The 26,642-nt window shown below is 48.1% G+C and overlaps 1 protein-coding gene across 2 annotated transcripts in view; it reads left to right on the forward strand.

Moving 5' to 3' along the window:
• The window catches only part of SPOCK1 (SPARC (osteonectin), cwcv and kazal like domains proteoglycan 1), a 440,100-nt gene that overhangs the window by 177,159 nt on the left and 236,299 nt on the right, over nucleotides 1-26,642 (forward strand). The window lies entirely within an intron of this gene.

The following is a 26,642-nucleotide window of genomic DNA, read 5'->3' on the forward strand; positions in this document are numbered from 1 at the left end:
GGAAACATGGAGAAAGGTCTTTTCATGTAAAAAATAAACATGAAAACTGGAGTGACAGTATTAAGAGCAGACAAAGTAGATCTCAAGACAAGGAATATTACCTGAGATAAAGAGGGACATTTCATTGTAATAAAAGGGTCGATTTCACCCAGAAGACCTAACAGTCATGAATGTGTCTGTGCCTGATAATGTAGCTTCAGTATAGCTGAACAAAAACAGACAACTAAAGGGAGGAATAGATTCTTCATCGTAGCTGGAAATCTCTACCCTGCTCTCTCAGTAACTGATGGAACAATCACAGAAAACTAGAATACAGGAGATCTGAGAAACGCTATTAGCCGTATTTATCTAAATGATTTTTATAGGACACCCACCCAACAGAAGAATGTATTTATTTTTCAGGCGCACATGGGTTGTTTGCCAACGAAGACCATTCGGTGTCATAAAATGAGACTCAGATTTCAAAAAGATTGAAATCTTAGAGTTTGTTCTCTGACCGCAATGGAATTGAATTAGAAATCAATGTTTTAAAAAATCCCAAATAAATGGGATTTAACTCATGCTGTGTCTGCAGTCCCCCCAGGAGCTCCGGGAAGGCCCCATTCTGGTGTCCAAAGCAGGAGGGCGCCCTGCGCTCAGCGTTGGGAAGGGCGAGTCCACAGGGAGTGAGATGAGAGGAGACAATGGCATTCACCAGGCTCTTGCTGCACACACAGCACGGCGTTCAGCAGCACCTTAGGCGCACAGACTCATGCAGTCCTCACGCCGCTATCCCTGCGTGAGAGCTGGGATTTAAGTGACTTGCCCAAAGTTTCACAAGTAGTGGGTGGGAGAGCTGAGGCTGGGGACAGGTCTGTCTGCCTCCAGAGGCCCTTCTTTGGACCACGTTAAAGTGTGGTTGCATTTGCTTTCCTGATGAGATTTTGGAACTATGGTCTTTTTTGATGAAAATCTGTTCATTGTCTACTTTACATCTTATAGCTATGCTTTTTTTCATTTCATGTAAGTTTTATGTTTTCATTAAGTATGCACAGTAGTTTTCCTTTTGCACTGTAATTGATGGAACCCTCTGACCTCCCTGGATCTAAGTGCTATAAGCTCTGACACACATAAACGAATGTGTGTGTACACATATGTATATATTTTTGTGTATGTATAGATGCATGCACACAGGGGTGGACAAAAGTAGGTTTTCAGTTGCAATACAAATAAATAATACAGTAATTAATAAATAATAACAAGAATAAACTGTTTTCTGTACTTACAAGTAAGTGAAAAACCTACTTTTGCCCACCCCTGCACATTATATATTATACAAATTACATATGCAAATTTAACATACACATATTAAATTGTCTTGTCTCTTCTTTGGTCATTTCTTGACATTTGCTCAAGCTGAAATTCCTTGAGCAAACATGTTGAGGACATTGGCGTTGGCTCTGCCACTCGCCCTGTTGCTGGAGGGCTCAGGCAGCCTCATGCCGGGGAGCCTGCGGCGGGGGCCTGTGCTCTTCCGTCCATGTGCTCCGTCAGACCCCGGGTCCCCAGCCGCTGCCTTAGCAGAGCGTGTCACGTTTCTGCATGGTGTTGAGTGCACCTTTTAACCTGTCTCCCTGGGATGATGGATCATCATAGTGGAGCGTCAGGCACCTCCACCAGAGGAGAGCCCTAAACTGGGATTTATCTGTGCATGTCACAGACCAGTGCTGTTTACTTAGGAGGGTGCATTAGTGTCAGGCCAGTGGGAAAGCCTTTCCATCTCCCGACTCACTGGGTAGCACTTGTCAAATGGTACTGTTCTTGGGCAGAGCCAGTGCACAGTTTTACAGCCGGGATGCTCCTTTAGTTTCTATCCAGTCGGCCACACCACGCGCTGGCTGCCCATTGCGACCTCGCTGTTGCCTGGACACATTTCCTGGCTGCCGTGCTCATGACTCTCAAGGAGAGATTAAGCCCCTTAATAGCCTGGCTCTGAATGCGAACCCTGGCTCGACCTCTGTCTACCTGCATGGCTTGTGACATTTGAGAAGTCATGCTGCCTTTCTGTGCTATAGTTTCTTTAACTTCTTAACAGGGATAATAATAGAACCCACCTTGCTGAGTTGTTTGGAAGATTTGGGAAGGTGATACATGAAGGAGAGCCCTTTGTAAAAGCAAGTGGCGCCATTGTGCATTTATTACTTCATATATGATGCAGCTCCACTGATATTTGATTGATATGAATTGGTGACTGCACCCAACAATACTTTTTATTTGTTCAGTGAAAATCCATTATGTATGCGTGCTTGGGTGATGAAGTGAGTGTACCCTTAATCCCCTGATGCCAGCATTGTAAACAGTGTTTATAGTTGGCCTCTATTGGTGGGGGCGGGGGTGGGTGGGAAATATGTAGCTACTTTGCCAAGCCCTGGGAGATTTAATTCTTAGCCTCTGATGCAATTGTAAAATTGTCAGAAATGATGGAGTTATATTTCTTAAATGAAAGAAGTTGAGCGTGATTCATTGGCCGGCCCCTAAGGTGAGAGGAAAAACAGACAGGACCGTCTGCTTGACAGGGTATAAGCGCCGTGCCCTTCAGTGCGCGTGGAGTACAGAGGAGGACGGACGGAGGCTGGGGCAGACGCGGGCTTTGCGTAAGTGGTGCCATTCGGGCAACACGGTGGCAGCTGAGTAGGGTTATGTGAAGAACGTTACTGATTCGTGGCTGCAAGGCACATAGATGTTTATTGTAGAATATTGGGAAATACAGAGAAGTGTCAAGAACAAAAAATAATAACACTTGTATTGCAAATACACAGGTAAACTTTTGTGGTGTGTCTGTGCACTTATTCAGTGTATTTTTACCGCATGTCTCCTGTGGGCCAAGTGTGGGGATAACACATCAGTAAACAGGACAGTGCTCCTGTCATCATGCAGCTCATAGCCCACTGAGAGCAGAGCAAGACAGACAATACATAAGCCGTAAATGCTACAGAGAAAAATGGAGAGAATCGGTGACAGGAGTAGTGGCTTGTGGGGGTAAAAGGGGCACTTAAAAAAGATGATAGTGAAGGAGGGACTCATCTATAAAGGACAGTTGAGCAGAGGTCTCAAGAGAGACAAAGTAAGCCATGTTGGTATCTGAAGAAAGAGCATTTCAGGGGAGGAAGAGCTAGTGCAAAGGTCCTATGGCAGCAGAGCGCCTGTGGCGTTGCTGTAGCAGAAGCCAGCGTGACTGGAGCGGAGCGAGCACCGGGCTGGGCTGGAGAGGAGGAGGAGGAGGAGGAGGAGGATCTGTGAGGGCCACACCCTGCAGTGTGTGGTCGGCCGGCCCTGGGGCGCTCTTTCTCTGCGACGCTGGATTGATTTGTGTATAGAAACCTGCATAGGAATGCCAATTGATATGTAAAAAATAATGAAAAATTTTAGGAGTTTAGGATAAGGGAGGCAATAATTCCATTACCTCCGTGTGTTTTAAGTCAAGCTCCCATATGTGGAGGCAGCATGTTGTAACAGGAACAGCACACATTATCGCATGTGTGTTCAAATCTTGATTCTGTCACATCCAGCCCTGTGACTTGGACTTGGGACATATCATTTAGGCTCTTTGAGCCTCAGTTCACCATCTATAAAACTTACCTGATAGAATTTTTGAGAACAATAGGCACTCAGACCATCCGTATATACATATATATTTAAGGGAATGGGGGAGATGGAGAGAGCGGGGGGAGAGGAGAAATTGCTGAAAAGCCAGAGGTGGAAAGGAATATGGTCTAATCCAATTAACTTCCTTTTTTTTTTTTTTCCTTAAATGCTATTGCTCTAGAGCTACATGGTTCAATAAATAAACCAATAGACAAGTGTGGCCTTTTCAGTGAAAATTAATTGAAATAAAATAAGATCAAACACTTACTGCCTCAGTTATACTAGTTATATTTCAAGTGCCCATGGCCCACATGTGGCTTCTGCACTTGGCAGGGCAGACTACTGATCATTTCTGTCACCAAAGAAAGTTCTGCTGGACAGCGCCGCACTCAAGCAGGGGCACAGCGCTGCTGGTCCTGAGCCCTCATCCATGTGTGTGGGCAGTGAGAATACCTTCCTTGGTTGGTGGCGTTCCATAATGCTGTCTCTGGACCTCCATGATCCGATCACACTCACTTTGGGGAGCACATGGGGTGGGCTTTCTATGTTCTGGGACTGAGTTTCTGAGTCAGAATATTTGAAGGCAAGTCCAGAGATCTCTCTCAGCCATTTCCTCTGGGATTTCAGCGCAGGCTTAAGTTTGCACTTTGGGGCGCTAACGGCCGGCCACTGTCAGAATTAATTCAGGCACGCGGAACATCCTCGGATGCTTCGATGATACATGCTGCAGGGTCGCAGGATACTATTACTGATTCCATATTGCCTTGGGGAAGCTGTTCCTTTCCTCCAGGGCCACCTGAAATTAGACAGACTGGGCTCCGTTAGCTCCCCTGCAGATAGCATTTCATGTGCTCTCCTAAAAGTTGTCGATGTGTTTTGGTTTTTTTTTTTGTACATTCAACATATTCCTAAAATGAGTAGTGCTCTGTGTTGGCTTATTAGATTTCTTTACAAAAAAAAATAAGCCTAACATCCAGCGGCTTATAGTAGACATTAAAATCTACAAACCAATCACAAAATTGTATTAAACAACAGGGGCCACAGTTTTCCTACAGGAACGTGCCAGATGGGCAGTGGCCACAGGGGAGTACTAGACAAAGAAGATAAACAAGATTGAAACGGAATGATTTCTTATTCCAAGGCAGGATTTTCCACTGTTTGCAGCAACAACTCTGGGGGAAATACAGCCTGCGAAGAGTTTACTGTCACGATGCCCGTTGTCTGTCTGTGCTGTGATAAATCAGTGGATTTATGGGTTTAATTTTCTCTTCCTATCTGAAGATATGAATTTAAAAGTTAAGGTGTGTATCTACAGGTAGTAAAATACCATTTTGTTCTTACTCACTGGCTGAGTCTTGCACAGAATTAAAATCACAGGAAAATCTTGTTAAAGATGGTGAACATTCATTACGCTGGCGAGATCCATTTGCGGAAGACAAACCTGGCTGTGCCTTCAGTTTTGCCGGTGGAGGGCTGCGTGCTGACAGCTGCTTGCCCCGGAAGACGATGGGGGACTGTTGTTTCCGGCCCCGCCTGCGTCCGCGGTGGCAGCTCCAGCATTCTGGTCTGGGCCCCCCTCCCCCGCCTTTTTTCCCCCTCTCTTTAACTGTACCAGTGAGTGGGGACAGCATAGAGCTTTCTCATGGAACCGTGCTGCCTGCCGTTCCTGAAAGCTGAGCAGGCTTTGGGGGTTTAGCTTAAGATGGTTCCCATTTGAAACCCTCTTTAGAGGTAATTCCTTTGGACTGCTTGGCTCCAGTCCCCCACTCCCACCCCCAGTTTGCCCTCACTTGCTTTGGAAAATGTCCCTGTATGGTGCCTTGTTCAGAGACCTCTGCTGTGTTAGACTCTTACAGTTGCAAGGGGATGGAACCCAATTCAGATGAGCTTCCGTGAAGCCAAGTTATGTTCCACATTATTTGAAAGTTGTGGGGGTTGTGCCCAGCGCATGCTCTTGCTTTCTCTTCATCTCTTGGCTGTAGCTTCTTGAGACATTGCCTTTATTCTCAGACGTGGTTTTCCCATGTGACTGGGAAGATGCTCTGGGGACCTTCCAAGCACACTCTTTCTAATAGGGGCACCATCCTGGTGGCCTTGTGTGAGCAGACCCCAATTTATTCACATCGCTATTGTTGTGTATTTGAGTTGCTTCAAGTGAGGGTTCTTTTGAGTGTTGCTGCTTATGAACATTGCTGTATACGTCTTTTTGTATATCTGTACTTGGGCCTGTTGGCTGTATTCCTGGGGGTGGAGTCTCTGGGTCATAGGGTATTCGTCAGGTGGTTTTCTGAAGTGGCTGTACTTTGGTGCTAGTTTGCCAGCCAGCAGTGAATCGGAGGTCCAGTTCCTCCGCAACTTTCCTGAGCCTGGATCTGATCATCATTGAATGCAGTGTGGGGCAAAAGTAGGTTTACAGTGGTTCACATGGAAAATAATACAATAATTAATGAGTAATAACACAATAATAAACAGTGTTTTATGTACTCACAACTGTAAACCTGTTGTACTTTCGCCCTACCCTGTATGTTAGCCCTCTGGTGTGTTCTGGCCTAGAGGTATCCTGTTTTGTGAAATGCATTCAAATCTATTTCCCCTTTTTAATTGGATTGTCTGTCTTTTTCTTACCACTTTGTGTCTGGTCTTTATGGATTCTAGATGCAAGCCTTTTCTTGGTTTTTAAATGATGCCAGTATCTTCTCTCATTGTAGCTTGTTTCTTTCACTCTCCTTATGGTGTTTTTTTTTTTTTTTTGATGAGGAAGATGCTTTATGAAGTTTTCTTCTTTGCATACCTTTTCCTTTACGCATTTTAAAGCAATATCTAGGAAAATGTGATTTCCTGCTTTTGTTGAGCAGCATATATAGCTCTCTGTGGCTTTGTTCTGGTTTCAGCCAACACGTCTCCAGCTGAGAAACATGTGGTCTTTCCTCCTGAATTGCTTTTTCTTTATGATAAAACAAAACCACTTTTCCTCACCTTTGCCTCTGGCTTACATGTTAGAGTTTTTGGTTTTTCTTTTCTTTTCTTTTTAAACTACTCTAAGTTGCTGACTTTTTGGACCTGTTTTAAGAGAGTAGAGCCAGAAAATTGTGTGTTTTAAAGAAAAACAACAGGCCAATCAAGGATTCCCTTTATTTTTTTTCCCGCCCTAAAATGGTAATATGATGGGCAGGCTCTGAAAAACGAGGACTTGAGGGTTAAAATGCACATAAATGAGGATGATATATTAAACAGTAATTTAACTTATAATGGCTACTCATTATGAACACTAATCAATGCTTATGCTGAGCACTGTTCATAGATGACCTCGTTTAGACTTTGTGCAGTCTAAGAAGTGGGCCCCATTAATAACCTCGTTTTAGAGATTGGAAAAGCGAGGTTTCGTATCTCCAAGGTTGCGCAGTCAGTAAACATTGGAGCCGAGATTCAGAGCGGGGCCCTTTGGACTCCAGAGCCTCACGCTGGGTCCTCCTCCCCGCTGGTGAAGATGCATCCTTGCTCTTTGCAATTTGGATCAAGCCAATCAAACCGCATTTCAGACTCCTCCTACCAACAGTTCAGTACTGATCAAAAATTGGATAGCGTCTCCTTCCCCAGGCCTCCATCTCAGAAATACACCAGTGAGGCTGACTATCTCCTTTTAAAGTTGCTCAGGTTCTCTTCATTCCAGAAGTCAAGGCATCTAGTTCCCTGGGGCCATCAGGAGGACCTACAGGTTTTGGCTAAAATGTGGTGGCTTCAGTGCTTAGCCACAGCTCATTCTAGAATTGCTTGTAAAAATTACTGTGTCCAGGCTTCCCTTTTCATTGTTGCCTGGTGTCCAAGCTGAGCAGCAAACCTGGGAGAAGCCAGTGACTGGAATCTCTGCTCCCAGATCTTCTCTCTCTCCATTGGCGGGAGAGCTTACTTTCCGGGGCGCTGACTGAATCCTCAGCCATGGGGGTGGGGATTGGCCTGGCGGTGGTAGGGAGAAGGACACGCGCAAAAGAAGCATTGAGTGCGATTCAGGACGCTGTGCTGGACTCTCTGCATTGTGGGCAGCGTACTGTCAAGCCTTGGGACAAAGTTAGGCTGGAGTATATTTAAGGGTTCCCCAGTCTCTTAGATTCTTGGTTTATGGCTGGAAGGGAGCGGCAGCTGCCATTACCTGTTCTTTCAAAATGCCAACAGCACCATGTCTTGAGCAGCACAATTTACGACAGTTGATTTAGAAGCTTACCTTTACATCGCGGAGTCGTGTCCATGGAAAGAGAAAATCGTAAGAAGACGGAGACTGGGCCAGGCTCCCTCGTTTTGGGTGGCAGAGGCCCCTTCAGTGCTCTGGGGGCCAGAGCTGTGGTGAAGCCTGGTCTCGCTGGGGCTGTTGTAGCTCAGTGGCTTGTCATTTGGAGGTGACTCTTGTGAGTTTCCTTTTCTCTATAACCAGTAGACCTTGTCTTACTGTGCTTCCACTTGACTATTGATTACCTCTTGCAAAGGGACTTCCCATCACATTTAACTTCAAAATAGTATTTTCTCAATTTTATGGCTTGTGAGTTCCACCCGCCCATTGCTTTTCTCCCCATGTAGGTACCGCCTAAAGCATAAACAGCTGTTTTCTGGGTAATTTTCCACATTGCCTTTTGAACAATTTAGCAGTCGTGAAGGGCCCTGGGAATGATTGCCCCAGCCTGAACCAGCCGTCCGTAGACATAACTGCGATGGCAGCATAAAGATTGGCTGTTTGGGGAGTTCAGAGCTTAGTAATTGCTAAGAGCAATTTGCTTTCTCTCCTCACTAGTATCTGTCTAGAGACAAGTGCAGAATCTTTTAGGGGCATCTGAGAAAAAATCTCATCCTTAGAGTTGGAGGTGGAAAAAGGAAAAGAACGCAGCTTCTTTTACTGCTTAACTAATTTCTAACAATTTAAGTAAGTTTTTGCTCACTGAAGTCTCCGGAAGACAATCCTAAGTGTATTTTTTCCACTTGGGTAGGAGACGGCGGAAAGGAAGTCTCTTGGGTCCTCTCTCCCAGCGTTGTCTCTCGTGGGAGTATCGCCAGGCGCTGAGGCAGGAGCCAGTCTCCGTGTTGCGGGACCTTCCGCAGCAGGTGGCCCAGCTGGCCTCCTGCAAGTTAGAGCATGAAGCCTGCGCCCAGGAGGTGGAGCGTGGGGCTCGGCACGCCTGGGCAGTCCTCAGGGCGGGGCCCCTGGCTGCCTTCTGCTGGGGAACTCGGGCAGAAACAGGTTACATCGCGACGGCTGTGCAGAATCGCATGACAGCTGGGTGTTGGGGAGGGGCGAATGGCCTTGGAGGCAGCGGTCACGAGAACTGTGGGGCGGAGCCGACAGGGCGCCTGAGAGCAGTCACACTGGGTCTCACCCATCTTGCTCTCAGGTTAAAAGTCTCTCTCTGTTGAGGTTGGAACCTATACTATATAAACTTGAAGATGTTGGGGACATTGTCCAGCTGTTCCTGGCTTCCTTTAATGAACTCTTAGGGAAGTGATCACCAAGAGAGTCAATAAAAGTCCAATGAACTGAATAGGACTGTGTAAATCTTCCTTTAAAATACTTAATTTTCCACTGTTACCAACCTTCTGGAATAATGAATCCCATTAATTCATATTGTGTATAAAAACAGGGGTCTGTCTTTCTCCTTAATACCAAAGTCCATCCAAAGACTTGTGGGTGAAGGCGAGTTTGTTTTCCGTAGTGACAGTCCCTGTCACTGGCTTCCCCGCCACCTTCCTGCTCTGAGACTACACACGTGACTCTATCCTGTCTCTGCACTGTTCCAGGCTGCAGGCTCACCTGGCTTTCAGTGAGGCTGCTCCTCCTCCATCCTGTCCACCGTCCCCCGGAGGTACACAGAGGTACATGGAGGCAGCCACCAGGGGGAATCAGTGAGAAGCAGAAAGAGGAGGCCCCCGTGGCGGGTGCAGCCGGGCTCCAGGGTGTGCTCAACGCACGCAGTGCACGTGGGCTTCGGCCCGCACCCCCTTCCTGACCTGGCATTCTCGTGCAGGGAGCAACCTGTCCAGCCCTCCGTGGTAGCCCTGTGGACACCCGCATGTAAAGTCCGTGGCCAGGGTTCAGTGCACAATAGATGTCCAACAAATATTAGTTCTTTTTACATCCTTTCTTACTTATAATAGAAATTCACTCTTGGCTGAAAAAAGAGTTGCTACGTTTAGACTACTTTTGTGGCCATGAGCTATAGTAGGGAGTGTATGACCTTTGAAAACCATAGGGCCAAGGCTTAGATCTGGTCCGACTTTGTGTTTTGACACTTTAGCGAAGTGTGTGATCCCTCGCATCTCAGCGCCGCACTGTATCTTTACAATGGGGCCGCAAACAGCATCGGCCACGTGGACCAGTGGAGAGCAAGGAGGGAAGCGGCCTGCTTAGCGCAGGGCGGGCAGGCTCAGCCTGTAGCATCCAGCCGAGGGCAGTAGTTCAGAACATTCTGTACGTTTTTAAAAGAGGTTGGGTAGAATGTGTGACAGAGTCTGTATGTGGCCCACAAAGTCAAAAATATTTACTGATTGGCCCTCTCTGGAAAAGTTTGCCGAGCCCTGGTTTGGAGGGTTGAGCCCTGTCTGGCGCAGCGTAGCAGCTCCACAGTGGGGTGTTCACCTTCTCCACCTCTTACAAATCTTTCCCCGGGAATCCTCCCTGCCAGAGTACCTGGTGCAGAAGCAGTCCGTCACCGAAATCAGCCAAAGGCTAAAGCAGGCCTCAGACGGAGACTAGCTCAGAATGGAAATCTGTAATAGTTCTGCAGTTTACATCCCGCCCCGCCCTGCCCCGCCCCCATCCCGTTTAGGGTTAAAACTTGCCGAGGACCACGTGTGCGCGTGGTCGCCACAGGTGTGAGTCGCTTTTGATAATTTCTAATAAATCACTGTGTTTAAGCTGAGTATTAGTGGAACAGTTTTCTGACAGTCTCTAAGCCAGTTATTTATTTTCTTGGAGAAACATAACCCAAAATGGCTTGGTAATGAACTGCCACCGTTGTCACGGGACTTGTTCGCATTACGGCGAGGAAGATTTATGTTCCCAGGTACGTCGTAGTTGCGGAAGGTTTAAGAATAATGTGGTCCTCCAAGAGCGGAGACAGCGTTAATAAGCACAGGAGGTCTGGGCAGCTGCGGTTGAGTATGGAAGAAGGTAAGGGCCGGCAGGAAGGCAAGCGGGGCCCACATCACACTTGCGTCTGGTTTAGTGAGGTGGACCCCTGAGCTGCTACAGTGGGCGGGCGCTCGCACAGACAAGTGTTGGGGGGCCTGTCTTGAGCATGTGTTGCTGCTGGGGGTGGGGGGAAGGCACTTCAGTTGGGAATGGTTCACAGATGAGACGGCAGCCGGTGCCCTTGACAAGGCGGTCTCACTTAGAATGTGAATGGCCCCCCAGAGCGTGTGTGAAGTTGTGCCTCTCTTAGGTGGGACTCCTGTTTCCTCCTTTGTCCGCCAGCCCAGCTCCACCCCAGCAACCACGCAGAGGTCTGATGTAGTTAGCATGTTCCTCCTGGGGTTTTACTTGTTTTCTCCTCTCTTTTCATACTTTGGCTTCACCCATGTCTTAGCCTTAGAGACTCTGCTTCCCTGGGCATGGTCAAGGGCGAGCCTTTTCCTTCAAAAGAATTAAGTTACCGGTTTCCAAGAGAAGTTGTAATTTCTTCACATACCAGCTCTGATCCAGCCTAGCTGTTAGGAGTTGCTGCTGGCTGCTCAGGGCTGAGCCAGGTCCAGCAGAGTTCATCCTTGGGGAGCTGTGGTCCAGAGCTTGGTGAGGTGCTTGGCCTACCTGAGTGCTGAGCAGGTATGGCATGTGGAAAGAGCCCGGGGCTCTGCAGTCGGACAGAGCTGGGTTTGGATCCCTGCTCTGCTGCTTTCTGCTGTGTGACTTGGAACAAGTTACTTAACCTTTCTGAGCCATCGTCACCTCATCAGTAAAATGCAGAAGATACTTCCATCCTTGCAAAGTCACTGATGATTATGAGGGATATTCAACATAAAGTTGAGAGCACAGTGCTTGGCTAATGGTAGATGTTCAGAAGACATCTGCTGCTTCCCATTGTAGGTTGAACATAGGCTTGAACTGCTGTCTCTTTAACTCCCCTTAGAAAATGATAGGGTACCAGCACCTCCCCAAGGTCAGGGTCTTTGCCCACCTGCCCACTGGGCCCACGTTTGGTCTGCAGTATAAAAGATTTTCACATTGCCCATGTTCATTTTCCTGGTCACTGTGTCTTTCCCCTTCAAGGCTGTTTGCAACCTGTTTTCGTTCCCTGTCTCCCTCTCCACTAGTTCATAATCCTCCTCGCCTTTCATCCTTACCTGGACCCAGGCTGACAGGTATGCTATAAATTTAGGGCCAGCCAAGACCCTCTCCCCAAATATTTTTCACCTTGCTGCTGGCAGGCGGCCTGGCAGCATTTTGTCGCCTCAGGTGTGGCTCCATGACTGAGGGTGAGTGGCCTGGGAGCTCTTCAGCTGGCTCTGAGGGCAGGGCCCAGGAGCAAGTTTTGATGAGTGGGTGCAGGGGAGACACCCACCAGGGCACAGGGGCCCTGCTGCGCGGAAACAGGAGGGACAGAGTCCCTAAGGACGCCCACCTCTAGGGGACTCTGTCCCCAGGAAGGCAGTAAGTGCCTCGGCGAACCCAGATTTAACATTAAGAGCTGACACTCACGTCCTTCCCTGGGGTTGTGGCAGCCTGTGCTCCTGCAGACCCCCACACCTGGGGAGGGCATTTGAGGCTGAATTCAGAAGCCGCTTTTCTAGAGGCTCCGCATTCATGTAGCGCATAGGCGGTCTAAGGACCTAACGTGTCCCCAATTACTGCTTGGTACTTCTCAGGGTGCTGGAGCCAATGGAAGCTCCTGGGATCTCAGAGAGCCTTCCCAGAAAGAAGGCGGACTCAGCGCAGCCTTGCCGTGGGTGCTGGATCTGGAACCACGGCACTGCTGAGGCAAAACCAGGCTGCAACAGTGCTTGAGACGGGTCCATCCCTCCCTGGCAGGGGCCTGGGGGATTAAGCTAGAGATTTCCTCTGGCCCAAACTATTTTGGGAGCCCCTGTGAGGTGAGGAAAGGACCTTGAATGGCTTACTTGGAACCTGGCAGCTCTTCCCCAAGCAGCCGTGCCCGTTCGTATTATCACCTCATTATGAAGGCATCAGCTCCCTCCCACTGAGCCTGTGCCCGCTGATAGCGCACGCGTGGTCCCATCAGGAGCGAGCGTAGATGTCTCCAGCCAGCGCGCCTGCAGACGGCTGGATGGACTGCCGTGGCGGCCAACAGATAATGAGAAATCCATCACGCACATGCTCTTGCTTGGAGCCCTGGATCACATGCATTAAGCTGTGAGTAACGCGATTACTTAAGTGGCATTTTATTTACACTTTTCACACACAGCAGTGGCTGCTGCTTTTCCAACACAGCCATCACCCAGGTTTGATTTCTTAAGAGTCTTCTCAGAGTTCGGATGGCAGCACCACAATATACTAATCCAGAGGAAGCGAGTGGTCTGTTTTTAAAACTGTTATCAGCTTAGAGCAGGGCATGTATTGAGGTGAGCCTAAATGTGCAGTTACCACCCTGGCTGGGCGGCTCGGTTGGTTGGGCTGCCATGCTGTGCACCAAAAGGTGGTGGGTTTGATTCCCGGTCAGGGCACATACCTAGGTTGAGGGTTTGATCCCTGGTTGGGGCACATGTAGGAGGCAACAATTGATGTTTCTCTCTCACATCAATATTTCTCTTTGCCTTCCTTCCCCTCTCTCTAAAAATCGGTGAAAATCATATCCTCAGGTGATGATTTAAAAAATGCAGCTACCATTTTTGGTGCACATGACATGCTGGGCATTGTGCATATATGTCTCAAATAATCCTCCCAGTAATCCCAGTAAAGTAGGCACCATTGCCCTCCTATTGCAGATGAGGAAACCGAAGCTCACAAAGATGGAATTGCTGGCCCAGAGTCACTTCGGCAATGGCAGTGCACACGTCAGGAGAAGTTACCAGTTAAAACACTGCTGCAGGCATTTGTTTTTCAGTGTTTCAGACTGGGAAGCAGAACCATTGATTTCAGCTACAAGCTGGGTTAAGAGCTGAATTTTGGGAAAAGGGAGACATGAAAGAGGGACGTCTGAGGCTTTGATGGGCAACGCCAAAGTAACCCACGCAGTGCTGTTTCCAGGTAGTTCCAGTGGCAGCCCTGACGGGGTGTCTCCAGTTGTGGCTGTGGTTTGTGCATCCTGCCGGTCAGGCAGATGAGGTGTCCGAGCCTCGATGCCTTATTAAGTGGAGCCACAGTTTGGGTTTGTTGCAGGAGCTGCCGCTGCCTTGCGGGTAAATGCATGGTCTCTGCTGAGGACTCTGGGCCGTTCTCTGCGTGCTGGTGTCAGGGCCCGTGGCTGTGCGCGGGTGAGCGAGCCGAGCTGAGGATCACCTCCTGCTCCTTCCAGATCTTTCATTCGCTAGTAGGGAAGCAGGAATGCCAGGACAAGAGGAATAAATGAATGGTGGCCTGTGTGCCAGCCCAGAAACAGGCTAATAATGATGGTTTGTGGTTCCGTCCAGCTGCCTGAGAACGTGCCTCGTCATTGTCCTGAGTCATGGCCCAAGAAGCTCTTCCTTTTTACTCCCCACTGGTGTCAGTCTAAGCTGTTGGCATATGTGAATCGACACCGCAGGCTTTGGTGCTTTGTCAACTCGTGTAAGAATGATTTTACCTCTCTGGTCTAGTGTTTTCCCTGACGTAATGCTAGGGTAATGCTATCCTCATTTTCCCTAGTTCATAGGACTTTGAATGAATGAGTGAATGAATGAATGAATGAATAGACAACATATAAATACATAAAGTAATTCATATTAATTTTTTTAAGATTGAAAAAAAATAGCAGGAAGAAAAATCTCGTATTCCCCCAACTGTTGATAACCATTGTTACCATTTTAGTTTTTTACTATTTTTCTTTTCTTCTTACCTTGTTGGGTCAAGGGCAATTTTTAAGAAGAGTGGAGGTACCTAGAAAATGTGGTCATGCACTGACTAAATGAGAAGATGAGTTTCAATGGACAGGACCCACCCGCTCCCGTGGATCGTCCCCGCGCCTGCAGCTGGGGCACTGGAGCTCCTCCTCTCTCTGCGGCCTCTGAGGAGGGGTGCTGGGCACAGAGGGGCGTGTGTGTGGAGTGGGTGAAGCGGTCACCGGTGTGTCTCTGATTCTCTTTATACTTTGTGATTTTCTGTTTTCTTCCCATGTTTTTGTGTGTGGCTTTTTTCTCGGAGTCTCTTGACGCTTACGAGAAGTTAATTTGGCTAAAGAATTTGATCTTAGGAATTTTCTGTCAAGAAATTCACTCTTAGTAGCTCTGGGCTTCATAAGAAAAAACTCAGGTGGACTCTTATAAATTGTGAATCCTTACCTGAGGATATGGTTATTGATTTTAGAGAGAAAAGAAGAAGAGGGGAGAGACACTGATGTGAGAGAGAAACATGCATTGGTTGCTTCCTATACTCTCTTGACCGGAGATTGAACCCACAGCCATTTGGTGTAGGGCACGATGCTCCAACTAGCTGAGGCACCTGGCCAGGGCTGGACCCCCTTTTTTTTTTTAATGTTTGTAAGGTATTAAATAAGAAAGGGACTTCAAAGATTTAGGAAATAATTACTGTGTGTGTTCATATTAGGTCCTCACATCTAAAGCAGAAGCAGCTTATTGCTTCTGTCTACCTTGGGTTCTTCCAGTACATTGCTAGTCTGTGAAAATTGCTCCTACTTTATTTACACAGAGCTTTCAGGCATATTTGAGTTATTATTTGACATATTTAGGATCACTGAATTTTAGAGCTGGAAGGGACTTGTGTTATTATTAACATTCCTGTTACTCCCCCAAATAATAAATGAAAAGAAAGTATAACAATAAAAGTATTACTTAGCTTCTGCTGGCTGAGTGCTTCTCCACAAGAAATAAATATGCCTTTATTGATGTGTATTTTGTTACCATATAAATGATCTTACCTGATAATTTTGCTCTGGAGGGTTTTGATTTTGAGTGATGGGTAGCAGGGAACCCTGGCTGTTCATCTCTCCATGCAGCTGTTCCCTGCAAACCAGAGCGGGACCTTTCAAAGGCTTAGTGAGAACACAAGGTGATTAATTGCTGTCACTGACTGGGTGTTGGGAGGGGGACCTCCACGGTCCCAGGGCCCGGGGCAAAGTCACATGGCTTGGCCTGTGTCCTCAGGGAGCTTACCTCCAAAGTGAAAGATGTGTAGTTATTTAATAAAGCTGGCAGTGCATCTCTGCCGGATGGAGAGAGCGACAGATGCACAGACTAGCTGGTTCTACTTGTGGTCCATAATGCCTCACACATGTCCCTCATGGGTGGCCTGGCGGCTCTTGCTGATGAGGTTGGAAGGGCCGGGGTGCGAGCTGGCTCTGATCCCTGGGATGTCACGCATGGGTCAGTGTGGCTCCTCCAGACATAGTGTCATTGCTCAGCCTTCCAGCTAGAGCAGACAGATTGTCATGAGACCAGTGACCAGCCACAGTAGCTACAGAGCTTCTGGGCCCCAGAGCAAAGGGCAACTGAGTGTTGTGGTGAGGGGGGCAGTTGGAAGACCCTGAGCAAAGCTGGCCCTGTGTCCTGTTGTCTTGCCTCTGTGGCTACGCCCGGACTCCGGCTTCATTGCTTTTTGCTTGAGCTGACAGCTGTTACAGCAAAGATCTGAGCTCATGCTCACTGCACGTGTGGGTTCCCACACGGGTCCTTCTGCCTGCAGTGCCCGGGGTCCCTGCTCAGTGTTCTGGTGGGGAAAACTCCCTGTCCATCCAGACCTGGTTTCAGACCCAGTTCCTCAGTAGAGTCTGCCCTGGTTTTCTAGAGTGGTTGGCTTCTTCCTGTGTGTTCCTGTAACTTTTATTTTTTTGTAATGACCACATTACCAGGTAATATTACCCTTTATCAGTTTACGTTTCTGGGGCTCTCTCCCTGAGTCAGACTGTGGGATTCTGGGGTGCGAGGGCTGGCTGTTGCTCGTGTCTCTAGCACAAGGGCATATCTTTGTGCGGCAGACGTTCCATCGGTGGTTATTGTGTATGTGTAGAACAGACTTCTCACACTGGTGTCCTTGGCTTCACGTGGGCCCCCTTTAATCTGTCCCACACTCAGCCCAGAATGCCTCAGAAAATATCAGTTTGATGGTGTCACCCTCCCAGTAAGCTCCCCAGTGACTGCTCAGTGATTATAGATAAAGTCCGCACGGCTCATGAGTCATGGACGTCTTCAAGCCTCTTCACAGCTTCACCCTCACATTCTGTCTGGGTGCCTAGGCCCTAAGTGGCCATGGCCAGATTGTACAAATTCCCTTGGAGGGGAGAGGACAACCAGGTGTTCATGGAGTAGACGCCATCCATGGGGCCCCTGGAAGTGGGGGCTGAACCACCGTTAGGGGATTTGTGCACCTTGTTCTTCATCTGAAGACACTTCTCTTGTTGTTCCTCTGGGCTCTCTGTCTTGTCACATGATGTAAGTACATCGTCTGCTGGACGAAGGGGCGAGGGTAGCATGTTCCTAAGTGTGGAGTCTGGTGACATGCTTTGTGGTCATCTCTCCAGTCTCCTGAGTCTGCCAGGCATCTTCTTGGCTGTGCCGGGAGTGAGAAACTGTGTTACGTCACTCACTGAATTGCATAAATGCTTGTGGAGTGAGAGGAAAGGGAAGTAGCTCATCTCCATGGTCCAGTGTCCATCGGACCCAACGGCCATGGGAAGTGTGGGTCCCCGTGGAGGGTCTTAGCCTCAGAGGCGTGTTCCACTCTCACGATGAGCTCTGGTTTTAGCCATGGCCGTACCTCAGAAAGCAGATGCCTACTCTCCTCCCTGGAAGCTTTCTGGTGATGGTAGAGGTAAATTGTGTCTAGGGAGTGTACCCCGCACCAGTCATCTCTTACTAGGGGGGAAATGTCACTTCAGAAATTGCAAATTTCAAATGAACACTCTCCGACCCTGATTGTGACACCATTGGCTTGTCGTGGACAAAAGACCTTGACCAGATTTATCTCTGGGGCGTGGGCGAGGAGCATCTGCTGTATAAGCGGTCCAAGGATGCAGAGTCGGGCAGGCATGGTGGCTGCTAGGACACTTTTGGGGACATAGTGAAGCGAGTCTTTATTGCTACCCTTCCCAGATGTTCCCTCGAAGAGAAGAGGCTGAATGACAGAGCTGGGAGGAACTGTAGCAGGCCTAGCTGTGCAGCTAATGAAAATTTCATGCAAACCCTGTGGCTGTAGGTTCCCAGAGCGACGGCTGATGCCAAAGCCACCGCTTCCTCCGTGCCGTGCCTTGATGTGGGAGTCGGGTGTTCTACTTTGAACTGGGCCCCAGGGCGTGCTGGTGGCAGCCAGGGCGAGGGCTCAGTCCAGAGCACACAGAGGCAGAGGGCTCCTGGGGCCGCTGCCGCAGGGCCGATGGCCATAATTCTGAAGCCCCGTCTGGGGTCCTGGGGAATCAGAAGGTCAGGCTGCCCTGCCTGCTTTCCCGGGCCCTGGTGCATGGTACATGTTTTAGCTGTTTAGTTTCACAAAGGCTTTGGGGGGCAGGTGTTGCTATGCCATCGCACAGAGGAACGCTGAGGCGAGATGCACTACACCCTGGCTGTGCTAGAGGGGGCCTCTTGGGAGGTCTCTGGTCTGTGTGTCCATCTCCTGTCCCTCGGTGTCTCCTGCGGCATCGTCACAGGGCAGCCAGGCCTGTGTCCTCGCTCCAGCGGCTTTAGTCTTCATGTGCCTCCCCGCCCCTCCCTTCACATGAGGCGGCGTTGTGTGTGGTGGGAGCAGGACCTCTGGAGTTGGGGAAAGTGAGTTCGCATCTCCCTCTGCTTCTCACTCGTGGTTTCTTCTCTCTCAGCTTCAGTTTCCGTAGCGATATGATAGGGGCACCGATTGTGCCTGTCTCAGAAGGCTGTTGTAGGGGTTCAAGGAAATAAAACACAGGGCTCAGCACAGTGCCTGGTACATTTTGACCATTCAAAAATGGGAGTTGCTCTTACTACCCTATGCTTAATATTCATGTTACTATTACTTTGATAGTTTGATTTGATTTCAGCTTTTGGATTTGAACTTCAACTTGATGCAATCCTGAATCTTGCATCAGATTTCAGCTCAGCTCTGGTGGCCCCTGGCCTTCTGTGCGGCCGAGTTTGAGGGGCAAACATCCTGGAAGCGTGGGCAGCTTGGTGCTCTGCCGGGGGCATCCCAAGGGGCAGGGGTGCAGGGATTGGGGACGGGGAAGGGGCTGCCCATGAGAAGCGTTGTCTAAACTGGGATTTGACAGAGCAGTGACTGTTTACCAGCGACGGGTGAGGAAGGGCGATTCCGGCGGGAAGCAGCAGTGCGTGCAGGGCTTCAGGGTCCCAGGAGCGCCGGGGCCCTTGCACGGCCAAGAGCAGTTCGTTTTCGGCTGGAACGCGGCCTGTGAGCTGGCGTGTGGGTGGAGGGAGGCTAGAAGACCCAGCAGACTCTGCCCCGCAGGGTCCTGTGAGCTGCTTGCTGATGGGCCTGGCCTTCGTCTGGGAGCTGGGGGAGACAACTTGAGTATTTAGGTGGGGGGTGAGGGGTGATGTGATGTGACCAGAGTGTCCCCGCAGGAGCAGTGTGGGCAACAGCCTGGGCAGGGCTGGAGAGAGGCAGAGGCTGGTTAGGGCATTGGCAGTGACTGTAGGAAAAGCTTTCCTGAACTGAGGCAGAGGCTGTGTGGCTGCAAACACGTGGGAGACGTGAGAGATCCAGGAGGGACGGGGAGAGGACGTGGTCGTTGTCTGAGGGGCTGAGGGGCTCAGGAAGAGGGACGACTCCTGCCTGAGACATGGGGTCTTCGCTGGGCAGCTGGGTGGACTGAGCTGGGACAGCCTCGAGGAGCAGACCTGAGAGTGGACGGTGGAGACGACTCTGGGAAGCCCGGGGAGCTGGGGGATGAGGCCTCTGATGCGTGGCACCTGGTTCACTGTTTGTGGTGGGTTGCCTCTCAGTCACTGTGATTGAATTAGTGTGTGGTTTCCTTCAGCCAGTAGGGCTGTGCATTAGCATCATCCGGGAGCTTAAAAATCCCCCATTATGGAGGCCACTGCCCAGACCACTGAATCAGCATCTCCTGGGGAGGCGGTGGGCGGGTGGGGGGGCTCCGTGTTTGGAAAGCTCCGCAGTGGCCCCAGTGGTCAGCCGTGGCTGAGGACCACTGCTCGCCCAGTCCCCCGCTCAGCACCTCCTGTGTGGGACGAGCAGGGAGGAAGAAGTGAGGGGTCTCCGGTAGCTGGTGTTTTACACCCCAAGCGGCAGCGCCTGGCTGTGTTTGGAGGCCTGCCCACCTCGGAGGTGGCAAGAGTGGCGTTCTCAGAGAGCCGGTAGGACCAATTAATTCGGAGCTTATGATACTCGGATAAGGCTGGGCCTTGGGCCAGAATAATTTGTATTTTCTGAGAAGTAAAGGTTTACAAGATGGCAAGGGTCTTGTTCAGTGTGCCGATGCGATGGAGGCCTTCCGCGTCTCTCCATCTGTTTACTGCATGTAAATTAAGGATGATGAATAAAGTTCGCCTGTTCAGAGCTTGCCCAGTCCCCTTTCAGGATACGGTTAGTTATAATTGATATGTGTGTATGTGACATGTAATACCTAACAATGGTTCAGAACACCTCACTGGATCTGGGTGCACAAAAACAGCTCTGTGGTATAAGTATATCATTTATTAAAAATAGAAAGGGTCACTAAATCTAACAGAATGGAGCCTAACCTTTAAAGAGACATTCCTGCAACTCAAGTTTTCAAATTTCATTGAATTTTTTCTAAGCCACTCTTCCTATGTGAGACTAATAAATTACATGCATTTAAAATATTTCATAATTCTTTTTCCTAGGTGCAATTGGTCTCCCCTCACTTGAGGCCTACTTGACAAGGTTCAAATGCATAAGAAGTTGCAGTATTGAAATTCGAAACACACTATTTCTACAAAGACTGTGTCAGTGTTGCTGGGACATCTCAGTACTATAAACCTCTGGGGATGGACGCAAAAGTGCACATCTTTTATTTATTGAGTAATTCTGTGTGACAGAGCATGCACCAGGCACATTGCCCCACTGTCACATCGTTGTGGTCTGGTTTTATGGACAAGGGAACTGCGACTCAGCGAAGCTGAGGCGGAGTGTGTGAGGCAACACAGCTAGTGGGTGCTAGAGGCAAAATTTGAACCTCTATCTGCTGCTGTGCTTTTGATTCCATAGTACTGGCTGCTATTTTCCTTTCTGGGTATTCAGAAGGCTGTTCCTGATTAGCCCAGGCATTTCATTAATTTTGCTGATGAAGTCAAGGGTGTGGGTTGGCTTTCAGTCCAGGGAGACACCCCTTGTCTTGGTCAGTGGACAAATGGAGCCTCTTATACCCATTCGTATTCCTAGGAGAAAGCCGCAGGCCGAGCGTGCTTTGGGGAAGAAAACTCAGACTCAGTTTTTCTCTGAGAAAAGAACAAGTCAGTGGGGTCACTCCCCCATTGCAGATGGACAGTCAGGGACAGACAGAAAGTCCCAAGGAAGGGGGCCTTGGAGCTCTATCGTGGTGACGATAGTCCTTTAATTGGCTGGAGGTGCCATGACAATCTCATTCATTTACATATTTCTGAGACCGTAAGCCCACATCTTTCCCCGGTTTTAGGCCCTTTCAAGCTATGTGGGAGCTGCAAGGCAAAATAATTTCTTTGCAGAAATGTAGGTCTGTTCCTCTTGGTTTCTGATGTCATTTCCGGGTTTTTATTGAATGTCACCCTATGTCACAGGAAATGGTTCATTTGAAACTCCCTCAGATAGCAGTCGTGACTGAGCGGTGGATCTAATCATAACTTGGCCAGCTGCTTTACAGTAATGACCTAGGTCCCTGGAGCGCACTCAGATTTTCCCCCGCTTCCCATGTTCCACCCTGTAACCTAGTATTGTTTCCCCTGAACTTAGTGAGCAGTGGGATCTTTTCCAGGGAATGATGGTCAGTGACTTTCTAATGTTTTGATAATATGAAAATTTGATGCAGTTGTCAAAAATGTTTACATTCCTTCCTATTGTTTGATGTGATTCTTTTATTTTTTTTTTCTCATTTATAATGCTTTCGTACTCAGGAAGTTGAGGTAGGTTTTTGACTTTTCAACTGTATGTAGACATAGCATCAAAATAGTTGCCAAATAAAATGTAAATCTCATTCTAAATCCTAAATCTCAGTGGTAAATATTTGTTTTAGTTCAGTGAACCAGCACCGCACATATTTATTTTTCATTGGTGTATCCAGGGGATGCAATTTATCAAATGCACATAAACAGTCCATTTGCTGCTTTATCTTTTCTCATTAGTTACAGTACAAGTATGATTGTCAGTTATTATCTGTGTTTTGCTAGTGGGTTATTTATTGAAAGAGCAGAGCAACTGACATTGTTATTTTCTGAATCAGTTTGTCTGAGGCCTGCAGGACTTTATACCAAATGTCAGACCAATTTATCAAAGAATCACTCTATTTGGGAAGAAAGTGATTTCGAGTGTATAAACATATACGCACCTGTATTTACACACACTCCAGTAACAGTAATGGGGGTTACCCAGGGATACAGAGATGCTAAAGCTGCAACAGCTTACTTGCATTTTATACAGTTGGGCTAGGACTGACTGACTGTGTGCTTATTACTCACTCCTGGTCGAGACAGACGAAGCTCCCATTTATTTTCTAGGCTGGTATTTTCTATTATCTCAGGTAATCTTCAGATGAAACTGCAGGGTTCAAAAAACTTAGCTAAAATATTTATGAAGGAGAAATGATCTGTTTCATGTTAGCTAAGTGTCTTTGATTTGTAATATCTGAAGCTGTAAGGCAGGTGATATATTACATCACCTGCAGAAGCCAGAATGAAGCAGCTGGGCTTCCCACATGGCACTCTGCCACCCCACCCCTCCTCCGCAGGGTCTGCCTGGGCAGCCTCCGGAGCTGCGATAAGCACCTCTTGAAAGGCAAACCCCTGGGGAGTGTTCTGACTAAATTGCATCAGCCATTTTGGGACCGTGGGGCAGTGGAAGAAAAAGTCGGGGTTCCCGTTCAAAATGGGCCTGAACCGTATGCCTCCCAGCTGGTCACGGGCACGCACGGTGAAGGCACATGCCCACTCAAAGTAAAGCGGGGATATTTTTGCCTCATTTTATGTTAGGGTGGATTAAAGGTTTTATTGCAAAATGCCTTATAGAGCAGAATGTTCTTCGGCATATATGAAAATATATACACATAGATTTATTAAATTATGTATTGATACATTCTTATTAATATCTTATAATATATGTGTCATATACAGATTTCCTTCCCGTGAATGCTTATCAAAATGAATATTTCTAAAATAAATGAAAACCTAGAGTTACTGGGTGCCAGTATTTTCACAAGGTCTAATGCTATGTTAGTAAGATAATTTAGTAAGGTAAATGGAGAAATAAGGTTTTATCTACATTGATCATCTGTGGAAGATTAACAGAAAAACCAGGGCCACGATCATTCCCTGTCTGCCATTCTTCTCTACCACCAGCACTCCCTCCTTCTGCCTCACTCTGGACGTGTAAAGATTTGTCACTTTCTTACTATAATCTCTATGCTGGCTTTTTATGCCTTCTTATTAGGGCTTTATGTTGCCCTGGGATATTTCATGATTCCAGACATAAGTCAATATGTTCAAGTTTGAGACTGTTTAAATTTATAGGCTCCTCCAGATTTCAACAGTTGGGTGACTTCCCAAAGTGTTGGGTAATTTCCATTTACGAAGCAGCGCAGTGAAGTGGAATCAGCTTTTCCCCGGGCTGCTCTCTGCCCGGCCCAGCGGCGGCCTGACGCCATCACACTGCGCGGCAGAGTCCACGAAGCCTGCGTGTGCAGTAACGCTGCCACCCTTTACTCCTCAGCCTGTCTTAGGCCCGACTAGGAGTCATTGAATTTAAAAATGACTACGTTTAGACCTGCATCTTTCTGTTTAGGTTTTAAAAATTAACAGTTGCTGTTAAGCCCTTGCAAGTCATTTTTAAAGGCTTCATCACTAGATGATAAGATGCCCAGTTAAGAGGCCAACTCAGACAGATACACATCTCCTGGCTACTTTGATCTGACACATCTAACATGCTTTTTAGCACCGTCTGAATTTTGACAGGCCACAGCTTTATTGGGCTAGAAGGGAGATCAGAGGCGGGGGCTCCGTAAGTCCTGCCCTTTTCTGGGGCCTGGGCAGGCTCCAGGGCCCACCCAGCAGGGCGCACTTTGATCCAGGACAGCATGGAGGTGGTGCGTGGGCAGGCGGGCTACTCCCCAGGATGGGAATTGCCCCTGTTAGGAAACTGATAGAATTGTCAACAGCAGGGAAGTTGCAGCTCAGGATAGTGTAAAATATACACTATGCATTTTTATTTATTTAGATAGAAAATAAGAAAAAAGCTGGGGTGGTGTCCCCTGGTCTTAGGCCTGGAAAAATGACCAGCACTGGTATTGACAGAGTATTGGTTCAGGCAGCTGTCCTGACATTCTCTGAGCATCCGATTGTTAAGTGGGACTCGGGGATAAGCGCAGCCTCCGGAGGTGAAGCCCTGGAAGGGGGATTCTTTTACCTTTGTTCTTTCTCCCTATGGCTTTGGATGCTACCTCACCGGAAATGCCTGCAGTGTAGAGTGAGTTGATGGATTTAGCCCGTGGCCTGCTTGGATTTGCCACATGTGCAGGCCAGTCAGCCCCAGCAGGCACGGTGTGGAAGGGGATCCAGGCGTCCGGGCGTCTTGCGCTCAGGCCATGCTGCAGAATGCCCGCTAGGAAGGCCCCGCCCCCATGCTCCCTGACCATCCCGCAAGTGGGCTCTGGTACCCAGAGCGCTTCCTGATCATGGCCCCTGATATGGGGTTTCTCTCTCAGCTGTAGCCAAAACAGTTACACCGAAGATTTTTATCAGCTCCTGGGTCATTGGTTTTTGCGTTGGTAATCCACTTTCCTAAGGCCGAGCAAAAGCAATCAGATGCAAGGAATCATTTTCTTTCCCTGCTGCTTGGCCTTGCTGAGCAAGGGGCTGTTTGAAGGACCCATTTTGCATAATGAGCTTTCACTCAAGGTGTACTTTCACATTTTGGCAGCAATGAGGCAGTGATACTACATTTATTTCAATGGGTTTCAAATATTCTAATGCAGTTACCTGCTTTTAGAGGCTCTACATTTAAAACTATGATGTTCCCCTCGAAATCTGTAAAAAGAGCAATTATAGGAAAAGTGACAGGGTCCAGGACCATGCTTCAAATTCCATCCGAGTTATAAAGCATGCTGAAGTCATTAGGGAATGCTCGGTTCTTGAGACTTTTGCAAACCTCCCTCACATCAGAGAGAATGTGACATTTCAGACACACATCCTAAGTTCTCAAGGACTTCCTTGTATTAGAACAGCATATTCAAGTAGAAAGCATTTCACAGGACTCCACATTGCCACTGGACATGATGCCATCCTCTGAGGGGAAGAGGGCATCGATGGGCCACAGTGGGAAAGGTGGACGTTTTGGTACTTTTTTCTTCGGGGGTGAGGATGAGTTCACCTTGGGTTGCCGCTTCTCTTGCCCTTGTGAACAGCTGAGTGTACGGGCACCGTGCTTGTGTCTCGGGCTCAGAGCACACTGGCCATCGAGCTGAGAAATTGGGTGCTAAATTTTCCACCTACCATCCAGCCCTTACCTTAGAATCATTGAACACTGGCTGCTGAGTTTCAAACCACGTAGTTCCAATGATTCAGAATCATGGATGGAGATGTGGCAGAGGGACTGTTTGAAGCTTCCTCAGTGATATTTTAGGGCGCCACCTGAGAGACAGCCTGACGAGATGGGTGAGATGGGCAGTTACGCCATCAAATTAGAGCCACAGCAAAGGGGTTCAATTCCTGGGAGTTAAAAATAATTTAATGGCGACTCACCAGGATCCAGAGGAAACTGTTCATGTTTATTCATGCTCTGGAAAACGGAATCACTGCCCATGAAGCAATATGTTCTGATTTTACTCAATCCAGTTTCCTAAAATCTATTTAAGGGCTTAGGTGAACTCAACAAGGGTTTAATAAAGCCAGGTAATTGCACAACACAGAGGCCGATAAAATTCACAGGAGATTGTGTCAGAGATAAACTGCAGCAGGAGACAGCATGGACAATAATTTAAACTAATTGTGCACTTTGATGTAAATTAACTTCTCTGGAAGAGAAATTGAAGCCTTATTTTGGAACTCTGAAACTGTCTGCAGCATTCAGAATACCTGCCAAAAACACATATGGCAAATAATTTGGGTACAGTCAGGAGGAAATTAACTGAAAAAGGGGGCACATGCCCTAAAATGGTGTGGGGAGGAGGTACAAGGGGGAAGCCTCTGCACCCTTACAAACTTCAGTTTTGCTGACGCAGTGAGTGCTGGGGGGAGTAAAGGGTTATTGGAAGTGGGGAAGAGATTAAATGTAACTATGAATAAGGGAGTGACCCAGGCCCTTGCAATTTTAAAGTAATGAAGTGTCTAGCCTCAGAGCATAAGCGATTCCAGCTGTATGCAAGGAAGACACGGTTATCAATCAGCCGGATTGGCCAGCCTTTGCTTTTTTATCTTTACACACTGAGAACAAATGGTACAAAGCTGCATGCACGCCTGTGGTTAATTCTAGCATTTGCATGGCCCTCCGTTTTTAGGTTTTGTGAGTGCTGGAGAACTAACTGGGTGGGAACTGCGCACAAGCTACATGTCTCCATGTAGAAGAAATGTTGACAATGGAATCATCAGCTGTTACAGACAAAGAGGTGTAATCATCAGTGAGAGCAGCAAAGCCTCAGCTGCAGTGTAATTGATGGCAAACACACCTTGCGCTTTTGGAAGGTGTCTGGGTTTATCTGTCAGACTGAGGGGAGCATTGCTGCTTCCATGTGGGGCTGAAATGCTTTCACTCTTTCCAGAGTTTAATCCATGCGATTTGAAAGACA

Source organism: Pteronotus mesoamericanus, unplaced genomic scaffold, assembly GCF_021234165.1.
Source record: "Pteronotus mesoamericanus isolate MK-2021 breed Mesoamerican mustached bat unplaced genomic scaffold, CSHL_Meso_final contig_2, whole genome shotgun sequence".
Taxonomy (NCBI): domain Eukaryota; kingdom Metazoa; phylum Chordata; class Mammalia; order Chiroptera; family Mormoopidae; genus Pteronotus; species Pteronotus mesoamericanus.